Genomic DNA, 24,530 nt, shown 5'->3' on the forward strand with positions numbered 1-24,530 from the left:
CCTTCGCACCCCTCTCCCATTAGGCAGTAATGGCACCCGGGCTGCAGGGGGAGGGGCGCTGGGCTGCTGGGCCACAGCTGGAAAGCAGCTTTTGTTCTGGATGACTTCAGCTTGAAAATCTGCCTTAAGAATGTACTCCTCTCAAAGGAAGGGAAAACCCTATCGAGGCATGGACACAGGCTGCTTTCACCTCAGAACGGGGCTGGTGTGGGGGGAGGGGTGCCAGCCTCCCTGCTTATAGACCGCTCTTTGTTACCGGGGAGGAAGGACTGGAGCACGACCACCAACCCTGCCACTTGGCCAAATTCACCAGGAGTGACCAGCTTTCCCTGCGTCCTGTCTTGCTCTGTGGTACGTGTCAATATCTGTAGGTTCCCTCCAAGTGAGCCTCATGTATAGGCCATGTCTTGACTACACTGGAGCTGGAGAGGGAAAGAGGGGTAAGTCAGCCTCCTGTCCTCAGAGAGCTCCCCATGACGGGATGGGGGTACAGATATATGAACACGTGATTACAGGAGGTGTCATGGATGCTCATAGGGATCTATACGTTTAGTGTGGAGATACAAAAGGGAGATAAAAGAACACTTCACAGAAGAAAGAAGTGTGGTGTGAGTCTCACAGCAGTAGGAGTGGAAGTTTGGGGATCAGGCAGGGGTACAGGCAGTCCAGAGAAGGAACTGCCTATGCGAAGACATGGAGGCCAGGGGAAATGGTGGCCTATCCATCTGCTTTCTGTAAGAATTAAGGGGGAAGAAATTCAAACTTTTATTTGCTCCCTTGATAAATATTTCTTGGACACCATCTTATGTTTAAAGCACTAGGGTATGGTGAGTAAACCTAAAGGAGTTTGGCCTTCCTAGAGCTTACAGTTTAGTTGTGGAGATGGACAATAAACAAATAAATAAGTACAGAGATTATAAACTAGGGCAGGGGCTTTGAAGGAAATAGAGTAGCCCCCCCCCACCCCCACCCCCACCCCCATCCACAGTTCACTTTCTGTGCTTGTAGTTATATGCTCAACTGTGGTCCAGATGCAGATGATCTTTTTTTTTTTTTTAAGATTTTATTTATTTATTTGGGAGAGAGAGCACAAGTGGGGGTCAGGGAGGAGACTCTCCCCTGAGCAGGAAGCTTAATGCAGGCTTCATCCCAGAGGCTCCATTCCAAGACCCTGGGATCATAACCTGAGCCGAAGGCAGATGCTTAACTGACTGAGTCACCCAGGCGTCCCCAGACAATCTTCCTTTTGAAAGATTGTCAAGTCACTAATAGCTTAATGGTACATCACAATGTCTGCATCATTCACCTCACTCCATCTCATCACATAGGCTTTTAATCATCTCACATCATCCCAAGAAGGGTGAGTACAGAACAATAAGGTATTTTTAGAGAAACTGCATTCACATAGCTTTTATTACAGTGTATTATTTTAATTGTTTTCTTTTTTTATTGGTCATTGTTGTTAGTCTCTTACCATGCCTAATTTATAAATTAAACTTTATCATACATACATATGTATAGGAAAAATATAGTCCACCTAAGACTCCGCAGTTTCAGGTATCCAGTGCAGAGTTTGCAACATATGCCCTGCAGATAAGGGAGGACTACTGTAATCAGAGTTCATTAATAGAGAAAAAGAAAGCAGGGGAGGGGTTTGCCCTAGACAGGATACTAGGGAGGCCTTTTGGAGCTGAGGGGGATAATCAGCCAGGAAAGAGCCTTTCAGGTTGAGGAAACAGACTATGCAAAGGTCCTAAGGCAGAAAGAGGTTTGGAAAATTTGGGGAATCAGAAAAGTATAGATGGTGGCTAAGGAGAGAGGAAAAAGGTAGGAGATACCTTTAATGAATTCTTTAGGGCTTGATCAGGCAGGGTCTTATAGTTCAAAGCAATGGGTTTGGGGCCTTTTTAAAGCACAAGGAGAAAACACAGAATAGTTCTAAACAAAAGAGAGACATAATTTGAATTTAGCTGGGGGAAAAATGATTTTTTGGGTGAAGAATATACTGAAGGAAGTCAAGAATAGAAATAGGAGCTTAAGGGGTGCCTGGGTCGCTCAGTGGGTTAACATAAATAAAATTAAAAAAAAAAAAAGAAATTGGAGCTTAATAAAGAGGCCTATGCTCATAGCCCAGTAGGAGCTGCTGGTGGCTTGGTCAACAGTGGTAGCAGTGGATATGGGAGAAACACATGGATTTATGGTATTAATTTGTCATCCTGGTTCTCTTTCCTGTCTCACAGTATTTTCTCTCTTTTGGATGTCATAATTTAAGCTCATCCAAGAATAATACACCATTTTTCTATATCCTTTCACTGTTACAAATACTTGAAATATGTCCTTGGTCTAGGAAAAAAAAAAAAAAAAAAAGGAGGAGCCACAGAGAGCTGAGGTGTAGACTCCATCCCAATGACCTCTCATCAAAAGAGACTCTTAAAGCTTGTCTGGCCTTCTTTGTCCATCTGTCTCTCTGTCCAACCCTGTCTAGGTGCCCACTTCAGGCTGACTTTAGAGAACTAGGCATGGAGAAGAGCAGCTGAAGCCAATTTCCAGTGTCCCAAACACAAAGTATTCATTAAAAGTCATTCCCTCCATAGTCTTTTCTTGCTTCCTAGGGCCTGGGTAGAAGACACTCACAAATATTTCTTCAGTGAGCACTCCTGGCACATTTCTGGGCTATGTTACGTTGTCTTGTCTCCATCTTTGACCTTGAGGTCTGGCAGATTATCCATTTACTGCTGCTCCAGATGTCCAAGGACATGTAAACAGAAGAAGATCAGAAATCCTCAGATTAGTTTATAATTTATAACCTGCCTGCCTCTAAAGATTTTTGACAGAAGTCTCAGTCATTGTCAGGATCCTAATACAGTCTTCAGAAAGGCTCCACACAACTTTCTCTTTCGAGAAATATGAAGATTTATGTCATATTCTCTTTTACCAAACTTCATCAATTCTTCAAGTATGCTTTGCAGTGACTAGAAGATGATTATACCAATGTGCGTGCGTGTAGTCTCCACTATATAACACATTAGAATATATAAATCACTTCCCCATACATTTTCTTCTTTCACTACAACCCCATTTTACAGGTAAAAGAGAGTCTCAGAGAGGTAAGGTTATATAGTTAGAGGCATAAAATTTAAAGGTTCTAAGAAGTAGAGACGGCATCTGCATTTTTCTCCATTATATCTCTAAGGCCTGGCAGAGTGCCTAGCACATAGTAAATACTTGATAAATATTTGATGAATTAATTAATAAATGAATTAATGATACCTTCACAGAGTTGGAATTAAAATCCTAAATTCTAATCAATCCACCATGTATTGACTCACTCCGATAAAACAGTGGGACTATCTACAGAAATTAGAACAAATGAAACCACTTACTCAACTCAGCCTTGTAGCTTAGAAACATCTTGGTATAACGGCACGTAGGTGGCTCAGTCAGTTAAGCATCTGACTCTTGATTTTGGCTCAGGTCACCATCTCAGGGTTGTGATATCAAACCCTGTGTTGGGCTCCATGCTGAGCACGGAGCCAGCTTAAGATTTTCCCTCTCCTTCCGCCCCCACCCCTACCCTCATTCGCATGCACTCTCTCTCTCTCTCTCAAAAAAAAAAAAAAAAAAAAAAAAATCTTTTGTGTAACAGATATCAAAGCTGGGCCATGTTTTAGCCACTCTACGCATTTGGTGTATTGCAGACTGAATGAGGCTATGCAGAGAGGAATTCTCAGACCAAGGGTTTCTCACTGCTTTGGTTCCATGGCCCTTTGTGCTGCTAAACACCACTCCCCACATCCCAGCTCCCAAAACGTGCATGTGTTCACACATACAGTTTGCACACCATTTTGTGGAGCACGCAATCAAACTCCCTACCCAAGTTCAAGATTTGTCTTTGGGGACCTTTTTGCCAAAATGGGCGTTCAATGTACAGTAAATGCCTCTGATAAACTACGTACCCCCTAAATGTACCTGGCTCCTGCTGGGCTTCCAGGAGTAAGACAGGAAGGAGGGAGAGACTGAGCTGCTGACAAGTGGTGCTTTTTGTTGCATCTACAAGGGGACAGCAAGTCAGCTCACGAGGATTTCCAAGTGACCTGGAAAGCTAAAGGATAGCAAAGACTGGTGAAATGATTCTTTCAGACCCTCCTACTCGAGAAGCCTCAGAGCAGCCTACTGTGTAGCTGACTAGTTTTTCATTTATTTCTGAGGAACGAGAGAAGGGTGATTGTACATGTAAATCCTTGCTGACCCTTGGCGAGGAGCTGAATAGTCCTGACACACTGCATCAAGTCTTGGTTATTTGTGTAAATACGATCTACTTAGTGACTGATTTATCCTCAGAGAGGTTTGAAACCCAGGCCATCTTTTTGCCCCTTTCCCCCACTAATATTTTTGGTAAACACAAATAGAGTGGTTTTATAAACACTCTTTTAATAAACCCCAGAAATTGAGCCAAAACTAGCATCCACAATCCCACTTTCGGGAACAGGCCCCCTTCCCTCAGATCATTATTCCTTGTGAAAATACCACATTCAGTTAAACAGACTTGCTGGTGTGGTCCAATAAAATGGTAAGACGCAAAATAAAAAACCTTTTGTATGGAGGAATGAATGAAGTAAAATAATTCTCCTGCCAGTTCAAATACATCTAAACATTGCTGGAGTTCCATGACCTTCAAAATAAAGATGAATTTGTGAAGATTAGCAGTGGCAGCCATGGGAAGTAGAGAAGGATAGCAGAGCCCAGCCGAGCTTTTAATGAGGAAAAAAGAATTCAACCATTGAGAAGTCAGGGGCCCCAAATCCTGTGTATGGCAACTGAATATAATGTAAGCTTCCCATATCCTGCTTGCTACCGCTGTGCTCTCACTTTAAAATGGCCAAATTTTTCCAACAGAATGAAAATCTTATACTATCCATATACAGTATATATTTTTTTAGAATAGCTAAGAAAATATACAAAGCAAACATATTCCTAATGTGGCAGAAAAGATATATTTGACAAAGTAATATATAATAAAAATGTTACGATATACCTATATGTATAATGTGTTACAAAAATTTTTAATACTTAGGCAAGCTTGAAAGCAAGAAATAATGATAGTATTTAATGCTTGCCATGGGCCAGGCATGGTTCTCAGTATTTTGCATGTATTTACTCATTGTTTTTCACAACTCCGTGAGTATACAATGATTATCCCCATTTCACAGTTGAGGAAGCTGAGGCACAGAGCGGCTAAGTAACTTGCCCAAGGTTATACAGCTAGTTAAGTGGCAGAGCTCTTTTAATTCCAAGTTGTTAGAATCTAGACTGTGCTTTCAATCACTACTCTAAAAGAGAGCCTGAGGTCATGTTGAAGATGGAATTCCCTATGGGCCTGTTGGAGTGGAATCCAGGGGCTGGGGTAGTATCATTTGGGCAGGACAGTTATTGAAAGCATATAGCCCACGTATAATGTAAAGCTGAACCCCAAATCCTGCCTAAAGCCAGACTCTGGGACATTCTGTTTTGATGTAGCACCAGGAAAATTCTGTCCACGGGTTAGGGATGTGCACAGAAGAGGGGAAAGTCATTTTTAACAGCAGAAACCCAGAAGCCATTCTGTCCAGGAGTGGGCTCTGAATTCCCGCTACCTGCATCACATGGGGATGAGAAATTAACAGGAAAACCATTCCACAAGCACACTGTTGACCTTCCCCAAAGAGATGCCTCCCATGGAAAGCTAGTCTTTCTGAAGATGAGCTCAGAAGCACAAAAGAAACAAACTCTCAGGAAAGACAGTGAGCAAATATACAACAATAGGGACAACTATGCAGTCTGAAAGAGGTTTTAATTAGCATTTTTTGAATACTCAAGACAAAAAGAAAGAAATGGGCAAAAAGAAATATATTGGAGAGATAATGGGAGAATTTTTTAAAAGAGCACATATAAATTCTAGTTATGAAAAGTATCATCATTAAGAAATTTTGAAGCCTTAATATAAGAGTAAAACAATAAAGTAGAACTGAGGAGAAAATTATTAAATTAGAGATGTGAAGAGATCATTCAGAACGTAGTTCAAAGAGATAAAGAGCTGGGGTGCATAAGAGGGAAGGGGAAAGATGTGGAGGTAGAATGAGAAGTTTGACATGTGGAAGAGAGCTATTACCTGAGAAGACAAGGGTAAAAATGTTTTCAGACATAAAGAAAATTCTGAATTTTCCTCACATTGAAAGGCGGAAATCCTCCCATTGAAAAAAGAACATGGAATCCAAATATCATAATCAAATAAAAATCCATACCAAAACACATATTGCTAGAACTGCTTTACATAAAAAATAAAAAGGCCACCAGAGAGAAAAGACGTATTACCTTAAAAAGAATGATAATCAAATTAAGAGCTGACTTCTCGTCATCTGTAATGGTTTCCAGAAGATAATGGAATAATATCTAAGTGCCAATGGAACACCATCATTAATTTGGTTTTTATAACCTGCTAAGGTACTCCTTTTAAATGATAGCAAAATAAAGGTCTTTTCAGATTTCCAAAAACTGAAAACGCCATGGAAAGAATTACCAAAGGATATACATCAGCAGGAACAAACTTTAATGCAGAGGAAAGAGTGAGATGTAAGAAGCAGCCTGAATAGAGAAGTAAGGAAAACAGGAAATTTACATAAACATTGACAGTGGAAATACAGCACTTTGACCTGTGATAATACAGAAGAGAAGGAGCCATTTTGGAATGAGGAGTTCTGAGGCACTTGCCTAATTCAGGAGAGGGAAAAAAGACATTGGTGAAGTGCACACTATGAAGAGTATGTCATAAATTAACAGAATAAAATATGCTAATCAAATGGGTGGCAGTTTCTATTTTCTAGATTGTTAACCAATCATTCCCTAATTCCCTGAGATTTATTTTTTATTTTTTTTTTAAACACAGCATTGCAGCCCTCTTGATGATTCTGGTTCAGTGTTTCCAGAGGGAGCCTTCACTCTTGTGTTTTTAATGCACTCCTGTGTATTATACCCCCAGCTAATTTTCCTGGGGATATATATAATAGCTGTTACTGACTAGCTCAATAGAACTTTTCCTCTAGGTTCTTTCTCCTTGGGTCTCCAAGATGGAGAGATAAAGAGGGAGCTGGAACCCTTTAAAAAACCCAGTGTGCTGTAAAAAAATGTTGGTGGGCTAGTGTCCTGAAATTATAACGGGTCAAGTCTCTCTTTATTCTCTCTGGTACGTAATGTTTTCCCAGGTGATTGGTTTGAGGAGGTAATTTAGTAGATCCTGATGACTAGAAACAAATGGTTTGGAAGTGATGATCAGACTGTGTATCAGTAAGAATTAAATATTCAGGCATGATGAGCATATGCATCAGAACATGGTTTTTGAGACAATGTAACAGTCGTCAGCATTCTGTACGCAAGCGCAGGGAGGTTACATGTTTGAAGTGATGAGTGGTACAGCTAGTGAGAAAGTGCTCTTTAAAAATATGTAAACATGGGTGCCTGGGTGGCTCAGTGGGTTGAGCCTCTGCCTTTGGCTTGGGTCATGATCTCAGGGTCCTGGGATCGAGTCCCGCATCCGGCTCTCTGCTCGGCAGGGAGCCTGCTTCCTCCTCTCTCTCTCTCTGCCTGCCTCTCTGCCTACTTGTGATCTCTCTCTGTCAAATAAAATCTTTAAAAAATATATATGTAAATATATATGTGTATATATATATTTATATAAAATATAAATATAATATATCTTTATATATATATAAATATATATGTAAACGTTATCAACTCCTTCTTTAGCCTGTGTGAAATGCATGAAAGCCCCATGAAAATACAGTTGGGCGGCAACAAAAATAAGATGACACTTACCAGATCCTTGAGTCCAGGTCCCATGGTCTAGTCCCAAAGAATATTTATCAGTGGGGCCAAGTTCCCCAAAGTCAGCAATAGATGCCCTGCCCTGTGTATAAAAACCCAAAGTCTATGGAAATGCAAATTTACCTCTCCTTCTAACACCTGTTATATGGAATTTACAAGATGAAAAAAAAAAAGCCATGTGATGTATTGTGTTAAAGCCCTCCCCTTTTGTTTGAAAGCCCTAGGTGGGGCCCCTGGGTGGCTCAGTGGGTTAATTAAGCCTCTGTCTTAGACTCAGGTCCTGATCTCTGGGTCCTAGGATTGAGCCCCGCATCGGGCTCTCTGCTCAGCAGGGAGCCTGCTTCCCCCAACCCCTCTGCCTGCCTCTCTGCCTACTTGTGATCTCTCTATCAAAGAAATAAAATCTTAAAAAAAAAATAAAATGAAATGAAAGCCTTGGAATATGGGAACAGCTAGAAGTTTGGAATCATGAGCTCTACCTATAAAGTTGAACGTATGCAGGGTTGAGTTAGAGGAGAATTATCCTTTGCTTCTTCCCATTAACAGCAACTGTTCTTTCTTTCTTTCTTTCTTTTTTTTTTTTTAAGATTTTACTTATTTATTTAAGAGAGAGAGGGAGGGAGGGGGCGAACACGAATGGGGGGGGCAGGGCAGATGGAGAGGGAGAAGCAGACTCCCCACTGAGCAGGGAGCCCAAAACAGACTTGATCCCAGGACCCCGGGGTCATGACCTGAGCTGAAGGCAGACGCTTCACCAACTGAGCCCCGCAGGCGCCCCTCACAGCAACCCTTTTACAAGCGAGATCTGGTGGGCCCAGTCACAGTGTATTGTCTTAGTCATCTGAGCCTGTTCTCTCTGTTAGACTATGAAAGCCTCAAGAGCGCAGGTTTTGTCTTATTCATCGGGGAATTTCCTGGTCTAGCCTTGCACCTCGCACACAGTGAATACCCGGTATGTTTTTAGTTTTCAGTGAGAGAATGAATAAATAAAGTCTCCGAGGTCCATGTGCTTGCTCTCGTCTCAGAAAAACATCTCCTCCCCTTTCCAATGACACTGCCCCATGTAACCTGGGCTAGTTCACCACTTGGTTCGTACTTTCCAATATGGTAGCAACGTGTGGATATTTACATTTAAGTGAATTAAAATTGAAGAAAATTTCCATTCCTCAGTCCCACTAGCCACAATTTTAAGTGCTCTGTAGTTACATATGGCTAATGGCTATGGTCTTCGCCCAGCTACAGAGTATTTCCAAGAGTATAGAAAGTTCTATTGGACAGGGCTAGTATAGACGCAGGCTGGGACCCCTGGAGCTCTAGGCCCATCTTTGACTTTACTAGTTATTAATGCTGTGCGTGCTCTTCCTTCTGCCTAAAGAACGCCTCCTCGTGGAGTAGTCTAGTTAACTACTTCTTCCCTTCTGGGTCCCAGTTCACCGAATATCCCCAGCTGGGTCACAGCCTCTCATAGTACTTCATACACTTCCTTGTCAAGGTTGACATTTTCTGTATTTTTATGTGGTTGCTTGATTCATACCTCTCTTAACAAGCTGGCAGCCTCAGGAGGACAGGGACACGTCTGGCTTTGTTCCATGCTCTACCCTCAGTGACCAGCAAATGAGTGACACGTGGTGAACATGAAGAATTTGTTGAGCAAAACAATGAATGACCCATCAATTTCAATGTCTGTGCCGTTGCCATTGCAAGTGGTTGGTCCTCCATTAGACTGATATCCAGCTGAGACTCACGGGTAAGGCCGTGTCTGCTGTTCATGGCGGCCATCCATCCCTTTGATTGCTAATGGTGTTTCCTCTGCTCCATTGTTGCCCATGCCAAATATTTTCAACATCGCCCCTGTGATCTGTCAGCACAATGAAGACTCTCAAGGTGGATAGACTGTTCGGCCCAATGAAGCATTCACAAAGCAGGAGAAGAACACAGCGTTTCATTTAGGCTTCGAGACAGGGACTATTAACAGGCCACTCCTCAAACTCTCCATCGGCTCAGAAACCTGACACTGATACCCTGGACAGATTTCTGAACTGTAATTGTCCCCTAGAAACCCCCCACTCCAGAGTTCAGCATCCAGCCTAACTATTAGCATTATAGATGAGAAGTTAGAAAAATATACATGTCGAGGCCTCCAAATTCTAGCGATTTTTCTCCCAAGGGCCTCAGAGGTTTGCAACTGTCGGGCTCCCCTGAGCATCCTCATCCCAGGCCTCCTGTGACAGTGGAAACTTGAGGAAGTGGGGGCAGTTCCAGCCCAGTGTCCCCCGAAGTAGTTTGGATCTGCACATCCCACAACCGTTGAGTACAGGCAGACCAAAACAGCAACAAAAAAGGCCGCCCACTCGGGCTCCTGTGAGCCTTCATGTCTGAGTTCATGTGGCTCTCACTCAGAAACGGAAGTGGAAAACCAAATAAAGTCAACTCCATGGAGGTCCTGGGGACTTAACACTGAGCAGCCGCACGAATACCAGAGCCATGCCTCATGGTTCATGTTCTTACAATAAATGCCTAAGAAAGTAATAAGGATTTGGCACTTAGTATAAAGCCCTGGCAAGGCAGCTCGAAGTTTTCTGCCTGTTGTAAAGTAGCCCGGGACATTTTTTCTCTCACTGAGCAATAGGCATCAGCAACGTTATCTATAGCAGCAAAGGAGTTACTCAGAAAACTTTATTAAGTGATATCAAGGCTTCCTTTTTAATGTCTGTTTCCGCTGTGGGAGAGGCTTTCGAAAGGACGCTAAGTTGTTCTTCCCGATGTGTCTATACCAGTCGCGTATTAGAAGATGAAACACATACCTAGAGGATTAGCCCATCTCGAAATCACCTTTCCCAGAGTGATTCATTTTGGTGAAGAAGTGCTGAAAAGTTAAACAAGTACCCTCTTGATTTAATACTGTTCATATTTACAGAATAGATTCCGCAAAGGACAGAAACAAGTTAAGGCGAAGATCATTCCTATAGAGCAAACATTTAGAGAATAATGGAAAGGCGGGGGAAAGACCAAATGGTCCTTGAGGCCCTCACAAGTGTGCAGCTTCGAAGGAGAGGGACTTTTTCATTTAAAAGAATGAAATAAATGAACTTGCCTCTGTATGGTGTCTCAGCCCACTAGCGGCCTGCCAACACATCCGCCATAGTCAACTTTAAGATGGACACGTCTTTCGCCGGCAAATCAATTGTATGATGACCTTTATTACAATAACAGTTTTCCAGATCAACATTCTCAAGCACCTTGAGTCAGAGGGGAGATCCAAGGGAAGTAGGACACATTTGCAGGGCAACATCTGACCACGACAGGGGAAGGCCTCCTGCCGTCTCTCCTTCCTCGTGAGCTCTCTCACCTCTAGGCTTTGCACAGGTGGTTCCTTCTGCTTGGGACCCTCTTCACCCCCAATTCCTCACTGACCATGTCTGGCTAACTCCCTCTTATTCTTGAAGCCATCCCTTCTGCCAAGAAGCCCTCCCCTAGACTTGGCAAGATTAGGTGAGGTGCTGCTTCTCTGGTTCTTTCCATTAGCGTGACCAACCAGCCCTGTTTGCCTGGGACCGAGGGGCTTCCTGGGATGTGGGACTTTTAGTGCTAAAATCAGAACAGTTCTAGGTAAATCAGAGCAGTCCCCTGACCTCCCGTGCTCCCTGCACTCACTTTCCCCAGATGGAGTGTCTTCCATTGGAACTGCCCACCAGAGACTTTCAGGTCCCTGAGGTCAGGGACGGAGTCATTCATCTCTATAGTCTCGCTGCACAGCTAGCACCCGTCTAGCATGGGACAACCAAGCAAAAACCATCACTGGAATAGGTACTTCCTGCTGAATGAATCACTATAAATTCAACATTCTTTTATAAATGGCTCTCTCATTTCTGTTTCCTGGAGCCTCCTTCGTTCGTCCTTCCTGGAATCCAAGCATAGATCCTGAGATTTGCGAGGGTGGCTGCCCTACCAGAACCCGGAGCAGTTATTAGCATACAGATTAGCGTACCCTTCTTTCCACTCCTGGCCACCAGGTCACCACGTACCATTTGTTCCTGCTGTGAAGAGACTGAGGTCTAGGAAACATACTTTTGTGACTCTTGATCTCTTGGTCTATCATTAACCGAGAGTTTCCATGTCCAGCGCTACGTGAGGCCCTTTCGTTCTCTTTCAGATTTAATGCTCAAAACACCCCTATGAAATATTTCTGCCACCATTTTCCAGACAAAGACCCTGAGGCTCAGCGAAGTTAAGTCACCAGCTGGAAGTCCACAGCTGGTTATAGGGGGCCTGGGGCTAGAGCCCGGACTGAAGGGTTGGCTCCAAAGCCCGTGCTTTAAGTCACTACAGTGTACAGAGACTTTCCAGAAAGGGCTTTGCAGTCAAGTTCACAGCATGGCAAACTGAGGCGGGGGACACCCTGGGCTGTTAGGTACACGCCCAATGTCCATCCTGAGCCTGGCCCCTTCTGACTGAAAGGAAGCCTGGTTCAGGTGAACCTGAATTTCAGGGAAGACTGACCTCAGGGTTCTGTGAGAGCTGAAAGGATAGCGGATAAAGCAGAAAGGCTCTCAAACTCTTTACATGATCAGTGAGAAGCCAGGATCAAGAGAGGCAACACTAGCCTGAGACCCTAATCTCTCCACTTCCTGTCCACACTGGCTCCCCACTTCCTTCCCCCATTCTGTGTCTATTAAAAACACACAAGGCTCTCTTTACCGCATTCCTTGGATTTTAAAGTGGCTGCTGCTGCTGTCCTCCCCCACTCGCTCAAGCCTACTACGTTTTTCTTTCGTTTTAACATCTGAGGAAGAAGGTGTTATGGTTAACAGCCTTGGAATTCCTCAATGTCACTGTAACATGTAATAAATAACTTTTTACTATTTAGGACCAAAATGCTTAGGGGCTGTAGAAGACGAAAGGCTCTTCTATTCTTCCTGATGCTGCTCTCACAGGTTTACTCTGGTTGTGGTCCTTGGCTGGTGGGGGGCGGGGGTGAGGAGGAGGACTGCACCTCCCCTCCCTCCCACAATCCCCTCAGTGCCCCAGGCCGAGGCTTCGTGATTATGCATTATGCCGGAGTTGTGTGTGACTGTAAGATTTGTGTTCAGCTCAATCTTTGCAGTTCTGGAGAACGGCATGTTCTCAGAAACACCTATGCAGCTACCGAGGACCAGTTGAGTGGGCGAGTGGATGGAAGAGTCTGGAATAACCCCAGGATCCACACTAATAGGAGAATTCTGTCCCAGGATAAGAGCTGCAGAAAGCATGGCACTTTTGAAGCCCAGTTTGGCACACTAACCCTGGGGAGACTTTTCGGACTTTTTAAAAATGTGGATAAAAAGACCAGAGACTCTAAACCTTCCCCAGCCACCCCCCACCACACTCCATACCCACAACCCAGGAATTTTGCTCACACTCAAAAGGCATCTTCCAGAAGGACCTATGAACCTAAAAACAAACGCTGTTTCATTTGCCGTTCATTAGGGGTGTATCTGGATTGATTTACTGCCCCCTTCCGACCCCTGGTCTTCGGAGCAGCATTCCTTCACGATTAAACGGAAAGGATTCACGCGCGACTTTCAGGAATAAGCGTAGAAGGCACAAGACCTCAAATTGCTCCGTATCAGGTAACCCAAAGGAAACAATTCAGCATTGAAAGTGCCTGAGCCAGACAAGAGTTTGCAAGTGTTTTGACCCAGGCTTCCCAGAGAACGGTCCTAAGGGAGGAGGCCAGCGCAGACCACTATTATCCAGATTTGGGACTTCTGAGTCCTTCCACGTTCAGAATATGCTGAGAATGCCTAGCCTCGCCGCATACAATTGATCACAGAAATCGCAATCCCTTTTGATCCCCAGGACATCAGCTCTTTCTGGTAACTCAGTTGGGGGGGTGTGCACATTGGGGAGAAAGAGAGTGAATGAGAGAAAGAAAGAGAAAACAAGGTAGGGCAAGGAGTACACCAGAGAGACTCAATTTCTCCTGTCAGCTCAACAGGCCCATGGATGTCAGAAAAGAAGAACACCCTCCACCCCATAAAGTGCTCAGAGCCAGGCGACAGCCACGCCTCTTAGAAAGGAGATGGGCAGCCTCTCTGGTGAGTGGCACAAGTCATGTGACAGCAATTATGAGCAAAGATAACAGTCCTTTTTTGCTCTTCGTGGGTAAACAACAATTTGGGGACTTTAAGCCAAAGAGAATCGGTCCAGAGTTTAATTTTATCTACTCCTGTGGCTCCCCTGGCTTTAACTGGCTTCCAGGAAAATTTCAAGGGCTGGGGCCTTTGTGGTCGTAGGTTTAGTTATATACACTGATGCACCTGGAGCCCTGTGTGGGTAGTGGGGAGAAGCAGAGTGCTTTCCCCAGCTCCCAACGGACCAATGTGCCCCCAGGCTACCCGTCCAGACTGGGAGGTCACAGGAGGAAAAGGGATTCAGGAGGAGGGTGCCCTGGGCTCTGGCTCTTCCTGTGAGTCCCTGCAAACTGGTCCCCCCCTCCCAGCAGCCATCATTTGATCTGACCTCCACTTCCTGCTTTTCTCTCCCCTTCTCTCTTCCTCCCACCCCAAAGTGGCCTGACTTGGGGTGACTTGCAAGCCTCCTAATTTTGTGAAAACATCCCATGGAAGCCCGGTGGACAGAGAAGAAATACAGAGGAGTCTGGGGCGGTAGATCGAGCTGCGAAGTGGCTCATGTTCTGGGGTTTGTGGATTACTAGAAAGCCCTCCGATCTCGCCTTGTCACCCAGGGCTGACGTCCTACCATCTGTGAGTGTCTAGCTTTCCTAAGGATTGCTGAGGATTTATGAATGCAACTAAATAAATGAATCCCTGGCTATTAACCATGGGAGCTCAGCAACCCGGAATTACTGCTGTGAAAAGCAGCTTGATTGCAAATCAAGGCCTGACAATTCTCCAGAGGATGACTCTGTACCTCTCCCTGAAGGACTGGGTCTAGCCTGGCTGTAAGTCAGATGATCCTAAACATAGCCTCTGAGCACAGTGACCGTCCACCCAGCTATGTTCTCATGATGCAATAACAGGTCAATGGACAGAAACTTCATTTTAATGATAGGGATTCATTTCTTTGCTTTAAGAATTCTCTTAACTGCTTTTTCAAACGCAGGTGGTTTTGCTCCCATATGCTGGTGTGCATGCGAAAGGAGGGGATCTTTTCTCAAGATGAGGCTCCTAGGGGGAATGTTCCTGGCTAGGAGCTGGGAGACCTGAGCACTCCCACCAGTTCGGTGTCTATTTGTCCAGGGGAACCAAGAAGCTGCCCAGCTAGGCTCTCTCACTGTCTTATATACCTAGACCCGAGCTCTCTTGCCGCTCTGGTACACCTTTCATATTCAGTCTCTGCAGGAAGCACTCCCTCTCCCTCATGTCCTCACAAAACCTCCTCATTAGAGAGGGGCTAGAGCCACCCAGGAAAGCTGAGGGAGGCTGGCAGACAGCTTTCTGAATTGAGATGAAAGCTAAGTCAACACAGGCACCTGGAAGGTTCCACAGGATGGGTGTTTGCACAAAACCACTTAGGAATGCTACTGAAAGCCTGGGCCCAAGGTGGGGGCCTGGGGCTGGGCCAGCAACTCAGAAGAAGACAAAATCAGAGGCCCAACAGTAACTAAGAGTAACTTGTTATAAGCAAATTATGTTTATTTGGTGGCTTTTCCCTCCAGGCCATTCATGGACACCCTGGTGTCCCTGTGGCAGTCAGCGAATTCTGGCTTACCTACCAGCGATGGCCCAAGGTGGTGGTGGTTGGGGTAAAGGGAACTGCAGGGTACAGTTCTACATGTTCCCGACTGCCCCAGCCTAACCTCTCCCCATTATGCCTGCATTCCTTCCCCTCGAGGAAAGGTGCTACCCTCAAACTCGGCTGCCATTCAAGCCCTCTTAGCTCATCACTTTTGCCTCGTTTACTCTGCTTCATTCAAATGAGAAGTCTTCACATTTTTAGACACTCGGTGTCTCTCCTTCCAAGCAGCCCAGCACCCTGCCCTTGGAGAGGTCCTCAGCTTCACTCTGCCTTTGTAAATGGCGCTAATATACACCACAAGGGGGCCAACAACCCTCACTGGGTTCTTGAGAGTTGACTAAATCTAATGCAATAGACATAACTACTGAAATAATGTGCAAAAAATGGTGAACACAAGTAAACCCTCCATACATGGTAGCTATTAGAATCCACACAAACATGTACTCTACCCTGCCTTTTGTTTTGTTTCCTCTGAAAGGAACCCCTTTGTGGGAAGATGCCGAAACCATGCCTGTTTCGAAAGACCATCCTCCTCCTTGAAAGTTACTGAGCAGGTCTGCCTCAATTTCTGTTGGGCACTACTGTCAGGAATCACAGCTGGAGACATTCCCTTGAGTTTCTAGCTGACCCGTGGCATTCGCTTGGCACAAAAGGCAGCAAAGTAGACTCGGAGCAGCAGAAGGGAGCAGACTTCTGAAAGTTCTCCACCAAGTGGCAGGAAGAAAAAGAGCTGAAAATAATAGAAGAAAAGCAGCCAAAAATTGCAGACGAGGCTTAGAAATATGTGGGGAGCCAAAGGGATTTGGAGGGGACAGCATATTTGGAGGGTAAGCGCTCTTAGAAACTGTCTCCATAGCTATTCTGTAAGATCGGCCCTGAGGGTCCCAGGTGAGTGCTCCTTAGCCAGGCGTGGAAGAGCCCATGGAAGGATTCTGCCTTTTAACCTGCTCTGAAGGGTGGGGTGGAGCTGAGTTTGGTGACCTCTGGAGCACATGATAAGTTTTTCAATAGCTAAATGAACCTGCACTTCATCGAGCAGAAGACTACTTAATACAGAGTGAAGGGACAAATGTATTTAGTGTCAGGCTTCTGCCAGATCTTTTCATTTTGAAGAACAGATTTGAGCCAGGGCCAGAAAGAAAGAAGAGTTGTTGGGTGGGGATAGGTTTGGCGGGGGGAAAGCAGGCGCTTAGGTGCGATTCTTAGTCCTACTGATTCTCTGCAGGAAGGGGGCCTCTCCCAGTCTCGATGTCTGATGGCAAAGCTAGAGAGAAAAATCTTGAGCACTCGTTAAGTGCATGACCATTCTAAATGGTTTCTGATGATTTTTCTGGGAAAATAATGTATAATCAAAAATACCATGAGAGAATCAATGGGAAAATGTATAAGTACATAAGACTGTCCACATCCCCAACACTGTATAATGTCATATCACATCACGGAGAAGAAAATAGAAAGAATAATGTGTCTCCAGAGAGTTTAACAACATCTCAAGCCTATGTGTCCCATGAATGCAAATGTTTACATTACTGAGCAGAAGAGCCATATTAGGAAACTGCTCTTCTGCGAGGTTTTCTCAACTGGGTTATGGGCAAACAGATCCAAACTGAGAAGAAAAACAGTATTTCCGTGGTTCTCCAAAGCTTCCTTATGACTGTCGGTCCCCAACCCTTTAATGCGCAAGCAGGATGGGGTGTCTGCGCAATGCTTGCCCTTTATGGGAAAACGGCAGGAATGGCCACTGTGACTCTAGCAACATCTATGACAGGGTCTGGGCGTCACAGGTCCCAACTCCTCTGAAAGAAAGATCTGCTGGGAGGTACACCAGGGGAAAAGAGGCCTCCTGACACCGACCTAAATATGTTGTTTGGCAATGAACTGACAAACGTTCCCAGTCCCTGCTCATGGTAGCTCTACTCAGCATAGAGCCCTTTCCAGGGAACATCTCCACGACCAGCAATTAAAGAGATAATTCACTGGTCAGTGAAGGGACGGTCCCTGCAGCCCCTCCTTTGAGTTTGGCTCCGCCTCCCACAAGCAGCAGCTGCAGGATCTCTGGGGAGTTACTAGGCCTTTGATGAAGAGAGTGACACCTCGTAGAGTTGCTTTCAAGGTAAAGTGAGTTAATAAACATAAAGCACTGAAAGCTGTGGCTGACCCTTGTAACAGTGACTCACCCATCCACAATAAGCTCTCCGTGAACGCTAATAATGCTTATTACTGTTATTTTTACGGTGAAGATATTATAAGTATTATTATAATACTTGTAAGTATTATTCTTACAAGAGCAGATGGGCTGGCTTTCCACAATGTCCAAACATTTATGTTGAAAAACCTTAGTTGGGGTGAGTCCCATATGATTGTTAAGTAGGTGAAGGTGGTCTCTGGGTCCCCCTCCTTGTGGTCAAGTTCTATTTTCTGTTCACCAGCAGAAACCCTTGACCAGACTCCAGAATATCCAGAAGCCTCTAAGGGCCCAGCATGCTCCCCCCGCCCGCCTCCAACAGCTCGCTCCCGCACCAACATCTACCCCGCACAAACGCCCCATGCTCACTGCCCGAGCCCCAGAGGCTGTGGATTCCTTGCCACTCCTGGCCTGACCAACTTTGGGATACAAGGAACTAGAAAATGGGTCTGTACAAAACAGCCCACGTTACCGTGACCAGAGACTTCTGCACTTATCAACATTTTCCACCTTTCTGACCTTAAGAAGACAGAGGGGAGAGACTGGCTCTTAGTCTCCCTCGCAGATCAGGCTCCTTGCTGGGTGTTCACGGTGGCTTTCCCTGCGGCCTGCCGTGTTCTCCTTTGCTAACAGAGAATGCTCGTGAGGGTTGGGGCTGAACCCCTCAGCATCACAAAATCCCCTGCAGTTAGGCCCTTGCTAAATGGGTCCAGTTCATTCCCCAGCAGTCCTCCCCACAGACATGACTTGCTCTCAAGGTTTTGCACATGGTATATCTCAGTCCAGAAGGCTCTTCCTGGCAAACTCTATTTGAAAGCCGTATTCCCAGGTGACCCTTCCTAAACTTCCTTGGGTAGAATTAGATACTTGCTTTGCCCCCATAACACCTATGATCCGTCTGTGTGTCTGCCCTCCCAGCCAGACCCTTTCTTGCCACCCCACCATTCCCACTAAGAACATAATAGGTGCTTGCCAAGGGTTAGTAACTTGTTACTGTTTTGTTTTGTTTTGAAATAGTTGTTCAGAATGCAGAATTCAGATCTTCATTTATTGGCAGGATTATTATACGTTTCCTAACCAGTCTCTCAGCTTCCAGTCCATTCTTGCCGCTCAGTCATGTTACTTCTGTGTACAATAACTGTCAATGGGGGACGCCTGGGTGGCTCAGATGGTTAAGAAGCTGCCTTCGGCTCAAGTCACGATTGCAGGGTCCTGGGATCGAGCCCCGCGTCAGGTTTCCTGCTCAGCAGGGAGCCTGCTTCCCCCTCCTTCTCTGCCTGCCTCTCTGCCTACTTGTGATCTCTGCCTCTCTGTCAAATAAATATAAATAAAATCTTTAAACAATACAAAAAATTTTTTTAAAACTTTAAAAAAACGTCAATGGCTCCACATTCTGTATAAATCAAGCCTGGACTCCACGGCATGGTGTTCAGAGCTCCTCCTGTCATGCTTCATCCTGTGTCCTTCCCACACACTGCTCCCCAGTGGGCACCTTATGCGCATGCCATCTGTCATGCTCCAAAGTTTTTAACCTTGCTGACCGTAATTCCTTCCTCCCCTTCTCTGCTGGATAACTTCCCATGCAGCTTTCAAAGCACCGAAGAAATGTCATCTCCTGGAGCCTTCTCTGAACTCTCTCAGCAGCACCACCCGTTTCTTTCTCTGGGTTTCCATGACACTTGCCACACCCCTCAGTCGGGAAGCTCGTGATCTCCGTGAGCAGTGCCCACTGGAGCTGTGCGGTGCCCAGGCTGAGTGATCATCTGCAGAAACTCCTGGGAGTGGGGGGCTTCCTGGCACTTCCAAGCACATCACACAGAAGGCATCTCTGCTTTCTGTAAGAGAGATCTCTGCCATCAACACGCAGCTTGTACATAATGTCACTCTCACTTTTTTTTTTTTTTTTTTTTAAGATTGGTTTATTTGAGACAGACAACACGCGCAGGAGGGGCAGAGGGAGAGGGAGAGAGAATCTTAAGGCAACTCCATGCTAACCACGAAGCCCAGTGTGGGGCTCAGTCTCACAACCCTGAGATCACAATCTGAGCCAAAAACAAGAGTCGGCCTTTCAACATACCGTGCCACCCGGGTGCCCCGACACTCTCTCACTTTCAAGGGAGATTACAGTTGAGTGACTATGGGCTAGAAATTGACTCAGCCAAATTAAGCTTCTCTTCTCCTAATAATTATTTCATTTAAAATTCTTCGACTTACCCCAAATGACTTTGTTCTCCACAGTCCCTACTTTTTGTGGGGAGAGGGAGAACTTTTCTTTTATAAAAGAGTATGTACATTGATGATTCATTCACAAAGTGAGTTCAGTCAGATCTGGCAAATCTACTCCTACTTTAAGTTCATTCATTCATTCATTCATTTGTTCATTCAAAAAAGCCAATTTCCTCTGGGCAGGCACTGTGCTGGGGGCAGGAGCAAGACAGGCAGACATACCCTTGCCCTGAAGAAGCTCACTGCCTGTGGCTTTCCCTTGCCCGCCTTCAGTCCTCCCATCCCTTCAGGGCAGCTGGGCCACCAGTTCCTGGACCTGGGAGGGAAACCCTTTCCCACCAGCAGGAGACACCTCATCAGGAAGAGCAAGGAAGAGCATGACATTTTTACCTAAGACTGAGCCAGGGTCCTATTCGCAAGATCAGCACTGAGCTGAGGTTAAAAGCACCGTTTTTTCTAATGGAAAAGAGAATGCATGAGTCAGAGGACCAGAAATGGTAGGGACAGTCTGGCTATGATTGAGCATAACTTCTGGTCCGAGGGAGTCAACCTGGAAGGGCACAGCGTTGACTCCTCTCAGAGAAACATGGACGGAGTTACTCCCATGTGAGGCGTTCTGCTAGCATCGCCACCATGATTGCTGCTGTATTCACCCTGAAACTTAGTGGCTTAGAAATTGGTTTATTATTATTTCCCAAGGTCTGGCTCCGCTAGATGGTTCTCATGGAGATACACTCATGTGGTTGCAGCTGCCAGGGCTGGTGGTCTCGAGGTTCGCTCAGTAACGTCTGAGACTGATGGTGGCTGTGGGTGGCAGCTTGGTTGGGGTGTAGGTGTCAGCTGAGCACCCACACCTGGCCTTCCCAGGTGACGTGGGCTTGTGCACAGAAGGGTAGAAGTTGTGTTACTTTTGATGACTTGGCCTCAAAAGTCACGAGACTTGCTGGTACCACATGCCATGGTTTGACCAGATTCAAGAGCGGGGCACGTAGACCAGCTTAATGGGAGCTCTCAAAGAATTTGTAGACCTCTTTAAACCACCACAGCGAAGCTAAGGAGCTTGGTGACTATGACCAAATGAGGAATTACTGTATAATTGGTAAAATAAAATAAAAACACACACTTGGAACAAGAGCTTTGGGTTGTAATGGGTAATATCCATTGGCATAAATCCTAGCAGGTTGGGACAACGGGATGAGCCCTGGATTGAGAATCAGAATATGATTGTTCCAACTCTTCTATGTGCATTTCCTGTGAGCTGGACTTGGGCAGGTAACTTAATAACTGCCGTCTTTGATTTCTTCATCTCTGTGAAAAGGATAATCACACTGTCTGTCTTTCACGGTTCACTGATATTTACAGGAAAAGCAATGAGATAAAGAATGCAAAAAGACATGCAAAACTATAATCACTAGTTAATATAAGATATCATAGATATTGTAGGAATTTTTTTTTTCCCCTTCCCAAGCCTTGGATTTCTTATCTGTAATAGTGAGGTGCTGGAATAGATTAGTTTCTCAAAGTTGGTGACCTAAGGACAAATTTTAAAGGGGAAAAAATTGTTGTAGAAACCTGAAAATATATCTGTGGGCCCCCCCCATCTCCATTGACCCCAGTTTGATGAACAGTGACTTAAGTACCTAAAGCCTTGCTCCATGAGTTCTCTTCTGATTATAAATTATTCGTGTGAATAAGAGGACTTTTTTTTCTTTTTAACCAGTTAAATGCGTTTTAGATTATAATCAAAATGAAAACTAGAAAATACCGTGAGACCGCTGACACTGGAGAATGCATCTGGGAAGTTGGACCCGGTAGTCGATAAGATGCTGTCCATTTTTCCTCTTGAGCCTGTGGTTTGTGGCCTGACTCACAGAGCCAACTCCTGTGTTATGTTGTATCCTCCGAGAGAAAAGGGATGTGTCTGTGGCCGCTTTGGAACTTTCAGGACATATTGGGTATAGGATGTACTCGGAATTTTTTGATCAGATGGCAGTATAGATGGACACTGATAGTGAACACAATAAATAGGACAATAATTTACATTTGAGTGCCGTCTTTCTGCCAAACTCATGCTTCATGATTGACCCTCTCACTCCACACCATCAGTGGCCTTGGTAGTGACAGGCCTTACTTCGAATTGTCTGTTTCAGGATCTAATTAGCCTAGTGCCTGATAGGTTCTTGCTTCTAGTCAAACTGACAATGATAGAAAGAGGTTTAAACAAAACCAACTGAAGAAGAGTTGAAAACATAAAATCCTGCTCTGGGCCTTCATTCAGGTCCTGCATTATCTGGGCTCTCCCTGTCTCTTGAGTCCCCTCTGAGCCACTTTTCCTCACCCTTGATGTTCCCTCTGTCTGTAACACTGTTCCCTTCACTCTTTGCCCAGATTTCTCCTTTCTCTCCTGCAGGTCTCTGAGTGTCTCTTCCTGGGCGCCTGTCTGGGCCCTTCCACCGAAGTCAAGTCTTCTGTTGAACTCCCTCCTAGCACCTGTGTCTTTCCTGTACAGCACCTATTTATACTAGTTTTTGAGTTTGTTCAGTTTCTGTCTGTTCCCCTAGACTATAATCTTCAGGAGGGCAGGAACAACCTCTATTTTGTACATGATTGCTTCCCCGATACCCAGTATGATATCCTGGCATCAAGCAGACAACTTTATAAAAAATAAATAAATAAATAAATAAATAAATAGAATGAACATTTGGCAAATACATCACTGAAACAAGCCAACGGATTTTTTTTCTTAAGTATTTCATGTGCATTCAGCCCTCTGTTAGCCTCAAGCCATTGGTAAGTTTCTCAGCCTGCTGAAGGAAAAAAGAAAAAAAAAAAAAAAACACACCTTTTCCTAAATCCAGGGTTTCTCTTTTAAAACCAGCAGCCTGGCCCCTGCAGCCTGTCAAACATGAGCCAGATTGACTCAAACCAGATCTAGTCCAGGAGCCTGTTTCACACCGTTTCCAATAGGATATGAATCAGACAAGATACCATCAACCAAGCATTTGGTCAGGAAACAGGACCCTAGCAAAACTTCCAGGGTGACCCGTCTCACACTGTTGGGACCCAGCCCTATGAACAGCATCTAGTATAACGTCGAGGAGCGGAACACACTTCAGCTCCACAAAATGTGCTTCGGAGACAGGCAGTGGGGCCGCCCCGGGAAGTACACGAAGTGTGGAAATTCCCTTCCAGCTTTTCAAGCAGCTCAAAGCCATGAACGAAGGAGGGACTTCCAAACGCCAAAGAGAAATTCCACTTTCTTTTTCCTCTGCTCCGGTCTTTCCATTTCAAACACAGCCCTGCTGGCTGGAGCCACTTCATGAATGTGGGCTTGTTAGGGTTGGTCCAGAGACTCGGCATTATTTTTCCTAGGTTAAAAAACACAGGCACACACAATTTGACGTACCCGTTCTCTTTCATTTGCCCTGAAGAAATCAATATCCCAGACTGGGGTTACCAGCTGTGGTTCATCTACATCCTGAGGCAGAGTTGCTTTATTTTACAGCTGCTGACATTCTTTTCTGGAACCCTAAGCCCTCTCTCTGGTCCAAGCCCAAAGATGGACTTACCGTGTAGTCCGAGCTTCCATGAGGTCCCTCTTATCCCCAGTTGCAAGGATTTACCGTAGGAACCGACCTCCTGCCTCCACTCACTTTTCCCTGTGCGCCCTGAAGCTATTTCTAAGAAGGCAGAATGCTGTTTGTTTTACAAACTTAAGGAAATTCAATTTTAATGTGTTACTTGCTCTACCACTAGCTATGTGTTGAGGGGAAGTTCCTTTCCCTCAAAACCTTAATTTTCTCATCTGTAAAATGGAAACAATAATGGTATCTATTCATAGAGTTGCCATAGGATTAAAAAAGATACTAGGGGGGCGCCTGGGTGGCTCAGTGGGTTAAAGCCTCTGCCTTCGGCTCAGGTCATGATCCCAGGGTCCTGGGATCGAGCCCCGCATGGGGCTCTCTGCTCGGCAGGGGGCCTGCTTCCGCCTCTCTCTCTGCCTGCCTCTCTGCCTACTTGTGATCTCTGTCTGTCAAATAAATAAATAAAATATTTAAAAAAAAAAAAAGATACTACAAGTACATTTAGCGCACTGTCTACTCATAGCAGGGTAGCTTAAAGATGGCCACAATTTTTCTTGCTCTCCCTTCCACTGAGAGGTAGAGTCTAATTCCTCGCTCTCGGGATATAGGTTTTAGTGACTTGCTGGTTGAATAGAATGTTGTGGAATTGATTTTCTGAGACTTCCAAGTTTAGGTCAGAAGAAATTCTGGCTTCTGTCTAGTCTCTTAGAAGGCTGATTCTGGGAGACACCAACTGTCAAGTGAGAAGTCCAATGATTCCAAGACCACCATGCTGTGAGGAAGCTCAAGCTAGTCACATGAAGCATCTGTGTGGAGAAAGAAACATGCCAGGCCAGCCCCAACTTTTCCAGATAGTGCAGCCCCGACACCAGCATGTGAGGAAGGATGCTCATTTTAGGCCCAGAGGTATAACTTGGAGAAGAACCAAGGAACTCAGA

Source organism: Enhydra lutris, unplaced genomic scaffold (genome assembly GCF_002288905.1).
Source record: "Enhydra lutris kenyoni isolate GAN:26980312 unplaced genomic scaffold, ASM228890v2 scaffoldscaffold7, whole genome shotgun sequence".
NCBI classification, from domain to species: Eukaryota; Metazoa; Chordata; class Mammalia; order Carnivora; family Mustelidae; genus Enhydra; species Enhydra lutris.